Consider the following 6130-nt stretch of genomic DNA (forward strand, 5'->3'; position numbering starts at 1 on the left):
AAGAAAAATTGCTAAATGTTGTGATTTGTGTTAAAGATTATAGGCTGTTTAACTCTTGGTCCACACAGGCTGCAATTGGCAGGAACATGCCATTCCCACAAAGCGTTTATTTGCTGAATTAAGGCATATAAAAATACTTGTGAAAGGGCAGGTTTGATGTGGAAAAAATTGGAAATGCAGAAAAAGATTGTGAAATTTCCTGACCCAGGTAAAATAAGAGAATAAAAACTAATTAACATACATCTGGGACTGTTCTTAGAAACAATAAAGAATCCAGTGATTCTGTGATAAGGGGATGAAACTCTTTATTCAAGGGTTCCTAGACATATTGCACAGGTGGTAAGTTAAAATATAAAGTTGTGACTTCCTGTGCCACTTGTGAATGACCTACTTTTTGTTTGGCCAGAGATAGACAACCAAAAAACAAAATCTTGGGTAATAATCACCTTACCTCTGTAATATGTACCCTAGCTTCCATTATAGCTATAGAAAATGGAAACAAACCACATTTTCATAAAGCTCTGTTGTTTGATATATAATCTCAAACTAGTACTTATAACTGTCTATGGACAGTTTTTCTGGAAAATATCTTATATAACTCAATGTTTGTTTAATGCACTCATGGCCAGGATACCCACTGTGCCCACTTGATTTCGTCAGAGCCTTTCAGGGCGAAAGGTGTTCCATGTCAAATTTCAGCCATCCAGCTTTTCTGTCAGGATCAAGGGTCAAACAGTTTAAATAGCCATCTGGCTTTTTTCACTGGGTTCAATGGCAAGCTGTATTCAACTCCATCTAATGATGTCATATTGGAGCTTCCATATTTATAATTCAAACACAACTGGCTGATATGACAATTTAAACCAATGAGCCTGGCTTGCATTATATACATGTATCCATACATATACATACCATTAATATACATATACAATGTTAAAATAATTTACAATGATAATACATTATACAATTATTAATACATATTACAGCACTAAGTGTAGCTTAATATCTGCAATAAAAGAGCCTAATACTTCCACAAATTTTCTCCATAGCCTATGGTGGTGCCTGTGCATGACCCAAGATACTTTTTTGTGTAAATGTACCAAAAAACTTTAGGAAAGCTTTTTAACTATATAACTCAATCTTTAAACATTATATAACTCGATTTTAGTTTTGAGATTTATTTTTCTAATCCTATTTCACCAGTGAAAAAATAAAAAAACATCATGGGATTTGGCTATTGTAATCTTTACGTCTTTGCACCTTTCATCACCTTTACCAGTATTACTACTCAGGTAAGTGAAGCTATCCACTTTATTGATTTTCTTGCTCCCTAACGTCATCCCTTAGCCCTCATTTATTCATAGTTTAGGTAACTCAGTCTTATTACCATTAATTTTCAAACCTATTCTTGTGTTCATCCATAATAGGGTGTTCAAACTGATTTACCTTATGGTAATATTGATAAAAAGAAGCTTTGTTTGCAATTTTTACAATTAATAATTAAGTTACTGTATAGTTATTAAGTGCAATCCAGAAAGTTAACGGTTAAGGTATATCTTTGGTTTGTTGTTTCTTAACAGAAATATATATGTTAACAGTTTGAGTCATTCTTAATGATTTCCTATTTTATAAATCTACTAGCTGTTGGGGTGGCGCTTCGTGCCACCCCAACACCTAGTTGGTGGGGGCGCTTCGCCCACACCCCCCCAAGCCTGCCCGCGCGCGTAAGTCGTTTCGCGCCATATTAGTTACGCGCCATTGTAGTTGTGTCCCTGTGTCCCACCTGTGAATATAGATAGATATATATGTTTTTAACTACATAAAACTTGCGAATATATAACATTCTTTTCTGTCCCATTGTCTCTGCATATAAATAGATTGTCAGGTTTACCGACTCTTGAACATGCAATATATAATTGTCCATGGAAAAAACAATCCGTATTCAGATCTATACCTCATTATTCTAATGATTGCCCTTGAGCTTTGTTGATGGTGATTGCTAATCGAACATTCCCTGTGTCCCCGTCGTCATTTATATATCCCCCTCTGCCCCCCTCCCCCGGCGTCCCCGTTGTAGTTGTGTCCCTTTGCCCCAGTCGTCATTTATATTCCCTGTGTCCCGGTCGTCATTTGTGTCTCGGGTTTTTTTTTTCTTTTTAGTTTTTTACCTTTTTTATTTTTTCCTTTTTTAAGTTTTTTTCTTTTTAGGTTTTTCCTTTTTTTAGCTTTTTTTGCGCCATATTAGTTACGCGCCATTGTAGTTGTGTCCCTGTGTCCCACCTGTGAGAAAAGAAATCCTCGGCACGCTTTCTTTTCTTACTTTCTCTATCAGCTGCAAGTCTTTTGGCATAGACTCTTTGAGCAGCTTCCTTGGCTGTTGCCCATTTTAGGTTCTTCAGTGATTTTACAATTAAAAATTTCTCTTTGAACGATCTTCTTAAATATTTATAATGACGTCATATACTAAGCCTCGTCATAACAAACATGACGACAAATAACTTCATGACGACATACAGCTCAATCCTTATAATGACGTCAGTCGACAGACAGACAAACAAACAACTTATTTTTATATATATAGATAGTTCCTGTCAAGCATTTGAACATTGGTTTAATTGAAATTAAGGACTACCAGCACCACTGATAATGCGATGCTACCCAACAAACCTTTCAAAATAAGCCTAATTTTTACTGTTTCTAATTAATATTTCGGTTTCAATTCAAGTCCTAGGCTGCTAGGTTGTTATGCAGAACACAGGCTAGGTAAAATTAAATATATGCTAACATCCCTATTATAGACATAGATATATTTATTAATACACTCAACATAGCACTAAAACTGGGCTGTTTACAAGGTACATACAAATTGCACAAACGCAAACTACAATTACTTTATGCTGTTAAACAGACCCATGAAAAGGGGAACAAACGAATGCTGATACCGCGTTGTGTGGCAATAAACTGATCCCAACTTGTTCTGTCTTCTGGTGAGTGTATTCGGGGTGCATTTGGAGGAAAGGTACATCAGTGTTTTGAGCTTTTTAAAATGTATTGTCCAAACTTGATTATAAGATTTTGGCGGGGGTTGTGAAGTGACTCAAGTCCCAGTAATTTAAGGGTCTTTTCGAAGGAAGTATAGATTTCTCTCATTGTAATTTTACAAGCACGTTTATATGACCTCAATATCTTGGTTTAGCCTGGAGCTTAACTGGATGCTTGGGCCTCAAACAGGACACGGGTATTCTAGTACAGGTAGAACCCGCATCATGTAGGTCAGTTTCATTGGCTTCCCCTTAAAACCGAACCTTTTTATTGTAACCAGCGATTACAGGGCAGCATAGCCTTTGCAGACTGGCTGATTTACATGGCTGTTGAATCTCCAATTAGTTGAGAAAGTAACACCCAGTATCTTTTCACTTTTCTCAGACTGGAAGAGGGGTACTGGCTCTTGGAAATCGGTTTTTAAAGGGTTGAGCCTCATTACCTTGCACTTCATTCCATTGAGAGTAAGATTTGCCAGTTCACATTTGGTACAGAAGATACTCGTGATGTTAGGGTCAAATTTCGGCACAGCAAAGTCCCCTTCGAGTACATATTTCAGTAGGAAGGATAAATCGTCCAAAAATTTGTATCCTTGAAGGATTGAAGGATGTAGTTTATGATAGCCAGGGAAACGATATCAGAAAGTTTGGTATGGCTAAACTGTTATATCCACCTTTGGCCCAATGTAAAACGTTTAAGTAGGCAGGTACAATATAAAGGCGCCTAGCGCTTTTATTTTAAATTGTGTAATTATATTAATGATTCTGCGACAAATAACTTCATGACGACATACAGCTCAATCCTTATAATGACGTCAGTCGACAGACAGACAAACAAACAACTTATTTTTATATATATAGATAGTTCCTGTCAAGCATTTGAACATTGGTTTAATTGAAATTAAGGACTACCAGTACCACTGATAATGCGATACTACCCAACAAACCTTTCAAAATAAGCCTAATTTTACTGTTTCTAATTAATATTTCGGTTTCAATTCAAGTCCTAGGCTGCTAGGTTGTTATGCAGAACACAGGCTAGGTAAAATTAAATATATGGTAACATCCATTATAGACATAGATATATTTATTAATACACTCAACATAGCACTAAAACTGGGCTGTTTACAAGGTACATACAAATTGCACAAACGCAATTCCAACTTGTTCTGTCTTCTGGTGAGTGTATTCGGGGTGCATTTGGAGGAAAGGTACATCAGTGTTTTGAGCTTTTTAGAATGTATTGTCCAACTTGATTATAAGATTTTGGCGGGGGTTGTGAAGTGACTCAAGTCCCAGTAATTCAAGGCTCTTTTCGAAGGAAGTATAGATTTCTCTCATTGTAATTTTACAAGCACGGTTGTATGACCTCAATATCTTGGTTTAGCCTGGAGCATAACTGGATGCTTGGGCCTCAAACAGGACACGGGTATTCTAGTACAGGTAGAACCTGCGTCATGTAGGCCAGTTTCATTGCTTCCCCTTGAAACCGAACCTTTTTATTGTAACCAGCGATTACAGGGCAGCATAGCCTTTGCAGACTGGCTGATTTACATGGCTGTTGAATCTCCAATTAGTTGAGAAGTAACACCCAGTATCTTTTTACTTTTCTCAGACTGGAAGAGGGGTACTGGCTCTTGGAAATCGGTTTTTAAAGGGTTGAGCCTCATTACCTTGCACTTCATTCCTTGAGAGTAAGATTTGCCAGTTCACATTTGGTACAGAAGATACTCGTGATGTTAGGGTCAAATTTCGGCACAGCAAAGTCTCCTTCGAGTACATATTTCAGTAGGAAGGATAAATCGTCCAAAAATCTGTATCCTTGAAGGATTGAAGGATGTAGTTTATGATAGCCAGAGAAACGATATCAGAAAGTTTGGTATGGCTAAACTGTTATATCCACCTTTGGCCCAATGTAAAACGTTTAAGTAGGCAGGTACAATGCGCCTAGCGCTTTTATTTAAATTGTGTAATTATATTAATGATTCTGCGACAAATAACTTCATGACGACATACAGCTCAATCCTTATAATGACGTCAGTCGACAGACAGACAAACAAACAACTTATTTTTATATATATAGATAGTTCCTGTCAAGCATTTGAACATTGGTTTAATTGAAATTAAGGACTACCAGTACCACTGATAATGCGATACTACCCAACAAACCTTTCAAAATAAGCCTAATTTTACTGTTTCTAATTAATATTTCGGTTTCAATTCAAGTCCTAGGCTGCTAGGTTGTTATGCAGAACACAGGCTAGGTAAAATTAAATATATGGTAACATCCCATTATAGACATAGATATATTTATTAATACACTCAACATAGCACTAAAACTGGGCTGTTTACAAGGTACATACAAATTGCACAAACGCAATTCCAACTTGTTCTGTCTTCTGGTGAGTGTATTCGGGGTGCATTTGGAGGAAAGGTACATCAGTGTTTTGAGCTTTTTAGAATGTATTGTCCAAACTTGATTATAAGATTTTGGCGGGGGTTGTGAAGTGACTCAAGTCCAGTAATTCAAGGCTCTTTTCGAAGGAAGTATAGATTTCTCTCATTGTAATTTTACAAGCACGTTTATATGACCTCAATATCTTGGTTTAGCCTGGAGCTTAACTGGATGCTTGGGCCTCAAACAGGACACGGGTATTCTAGTACAGGTAGAACCCGCATCATGTAGGTCAGTTTCATTGGCTTCCCCTTAAAACCGAACCTTTTTATTGTAACCAGCGATTACAGGGCAGCATAGCCTTTGCAGACTGGCTGATTTACATGGCTGTTGAATCTCCAATTAGTTGAGAAAGTAACACCCAGTATCTTTTCACTTTTCTCAGACTGGAAGAGGGGTACTGGCTCTTGGAAATCGGTTTTTAAAGGGTTGAGCCTCATTACCTTGCACTTCATTCCATTGAGAGTAAGATTTGCCAGTTCACATTTGGTACAGAAGATACTCGTGATGTTAGGGTCAAATTTCGGCACAGCAAAGTCTCCTTCGAGTACATATTTCAGTAGGAAGGATAAATCGTCCAAAAATCTGTATCCTTGAAGGATTGAAGGATGTAGTTTATGATAGCCAGAGAACG

Source organism: Artemia franciscana, chromosome 2 (genome assembly GCF_032884065.1).
Source record: "Artemia franciscana chromosome 2, ASM3288406v1, whole genome shotgun sequence".
NCBI classification, from domain to species: domain Eukaryota; kingdom Metazoa; phylum Arthropoda; class Branchiopoda; order Anostraca; family Artemiidae; genus Artemia; species Artemia franciscana.